Below are 2,500 nucleotides of genomic sequence, written 5' to 3' on the forward strand. Positions count from 1 at the left end.
CGGCGCCGGTCGCGCCCCACTGTCCGCGACCGCCCCCGCACGGGCGGGGCCCCCGGTGCGTCTCGGGATGGGTGGCGTGGCCGTGGCGCGGCGCGGCGCGGCGGTGGCGGCTCCCCGTGGGGGGCCCCCCGCCCGCGCGCCCGCCCGCCCGCCCGCCGCCTTTCCGCCGCCGGCCCTGGACCGGTTGTTCCCCCGCGCCGGTCGTCCGTCCTCCGCTCCGGGCCCTCCGCCCCCTCGCCGGGCGCCTCTGCCTGTCCTCCGAGCCCGGGGCCTCTCCTCCGTCGTCCGTCCGTCTGTCCGTCCGTCCGGCTCTTGTCTCTCGCTCTCTCCCTTTCCCGCCCTCCCCCCCCGCGTGCCCGCCCTGCCCGCTCGCCCCCCCCCCCCGCGCCTCCCGTTGAAGCCTCCCTGAACGCCCGCGGTGGCGAGCAGGGGGCCCGGGAGGCGGGTGCAGGGGTCAGGGGGCCCCGGGGGCGGGGGGGTTCGGGGTTCGGGAGAGGAGCGGAGAGGAGAGGGCCGCGTCCGGGCGCGAGCGAGCGAGCGAGCGGGGAGGTCTCCGAGGCCCGGTTTCGGGGACACGGTGGGGACGTCGTCGGGCGGTGGGCGTGGTGGTGTCCCGTGTGGCGGTTGGGCCCGTCGCCCGGCCGGGGCGCCCCCGAGTCACGGGCCGGTAGCGCCGGGGCCCGCGTGCTGCGGGCGGCCGCGGGCGGAGAGCGTGTCGGTCGGCGTCGGGGGTGGCGGCGAGCGTGGGGCGCTCCGCCTGCCCCTCCCCGGCCTCGCCCGCCTCCCCCCTCTCCAGGTACCTAGCGCGTCCCGGCGCGGAGGTTTAAAGACCCATGGGGGGGTCGCCCGTCCGCCTTGGGGTCGGGGCGGTCGGGCCCGCGGGGAGTCGGGAGGCCCCTCCCTTCTCCCCCAGACCCCGCTTCCTCCGCCCCCGCCCCCGCGGGGCCGGGGCGCCGCGCGCCGCGCCACGCCGGCCCTCCCCGCCGCCGCGGCCGTCGGGAGGGGGCTACCCGGCGGCCGTGGTGCGGGGCCGGGTCCCGTGTGCCCGCGCGCGTGCGCGCCCCGCGTCCCTGACGGGGGGGGGTGTGTGTGTGCGCAGGTGGGAACCCCCCGGGCGCCTGTGGGGTGTCCGAGCCCGCCCCGTCTTGCGGGTCGGTGCCGGGCGCCCCGTCGTGAAACCTTCCGGCCCCGCTCCGGTCTGCTGTTTTCTGTCTCGTCTGACTTGGCCGGCCAGAGGCAACCCTCCCTCCGTGGGGGAAATGTGCCGTGCCACCGGCGGGGGACCCCGCCGAAACCCAGAGAAACCAAACTCGTACGACTCTTAGCGGTGGATCACTCGGCTCGTGCGTCGATGAAGAACGCAGCTAGCTGCGAGAATTAATGTGAATTGCAGGACACATTGATCATCGACACTTCGAACGCACTTGCGGCCCCGGGTTCCTCCCGGGGCTACGCCTGTCTGAGCGTCGCTTGACGATCAATCGCCCCCCCGGGGTGCGCGCGCGCGCGCCTTCCCGGGGTGGCGCGGCTGGGGGTTTCCTCGCAGGGCCCCGTGTCCGGGGCCCTCTGTCCCCCTAAGTGCAGACGCGGTGCCCCTCGTGCCGAGGCCACGGGGGCCCCGCTGCCCGCGAGAAGGGAAGAGAGCGAGAGAGAGCTCGCGACGAGGCCCTGGCCGTGGCCTCCGCGGTCGGTCCCCTTCGGGAAGCGCCCTCGCGCCGCAAGCGGTCCCTGGGCGTACCCCCGGGGCTGTGTGCCGGTGGGCGGGGACGGTCCCGCGCCCTCGCGGCCGGGGCCCGTGGTGCTGGTGGTGTTGGGGCCGCGTCCGCTCCGCCGTCGTTCGCCGCCCGCCCCCGGCGGCGTCCCGGCGACGGTCCGGCCCGGCCCGGCCGCCTCCTCCGCGGCGCCCTGACCCGCGCGCGTCCGGGGTCCGTGCCCGCCCCCCCGCCGCCCTCGCCTTCGCCGTGTCGGGGCGGGCGGCTCGGGCCGACCCGAGGCCGAGTCGTTGCGTGCGCGGCCGCGCCCCGGGGATGCGTGCCCCGGCGGCGACCCGCGGGACGCCGCGGCGTCGTCCGCCGCCGCGCGCTTTCCCCCGGGCTGCGGCCGCGCCGCGCCGCGCTTCGTGCCGGCCCCCGAGCCCCGCGTCGTGGGCGTCTGTCGGTGGTGGATGGGGGCGCACGGCGTCCGTCGCTGGCCGTGGCGGGGGGCGTCTCGCGGCTGCGTGGAGGATGGTGTGCTGCGTTGGCGTCGAGAGAGAGAGAGAGAGAGACAGAGGGAAGAGAGACAGAGGGAGAGAGTTGGGAATCGGTCGGTCGTGGAAGGAGACGTGGGAGGAGGGTCCGGCGTTCGGGGGGCGACCGCCGCGTGTCCTCATCCACCCCTGCCTTCCACGCACGCCGTCCGCCGCTCTCCTCTCCTCTCCTCTCCCCTCTCCTCTCCCCTCGTCCTCTCCCGTCCCCGTTGTCCTCTCCTCTCCTCCGTGGCGACGCGCCGCCTCCGGGCC

The 2,500-nt window shown here is 77.6% G+C and overlaps 1 non-coding gene across 1 annotated transcript; it reads left to right on the forward strand.

Moving 5' to 3' along the window:
- The first annotated feature begins 1,316 nt into the window (after window positions 1–1,316).
- On the forward strand, window positions 1,317–1,469 carry LOC131749290 (5.8S ribosomal RNA). Its single transcript, XR_009333355.1, has one exon. It is a non-coding gene; the product is annotated as a 5.8S ribosomal RNA (ribosomal RNA).
- Window positions 1,470–2,500: the final 1,031 nt, after the last annotated feature.

Source organism: Kogia breviceps, assembly GCF_026419965.1.
Source record: "Kogia breviceps isolate mKogBre1 chromosome 20 unlocalized genomic scaffold, mKogBre1 haplotype 1 SUPER_20_unloc_14, whole genome shotgun sequence".
NCBI lineage: Eukaryota > Metazoa > Chordata > Mammalia > Artiodactyla > Physeteridae > Kogia > Kogia breviceps.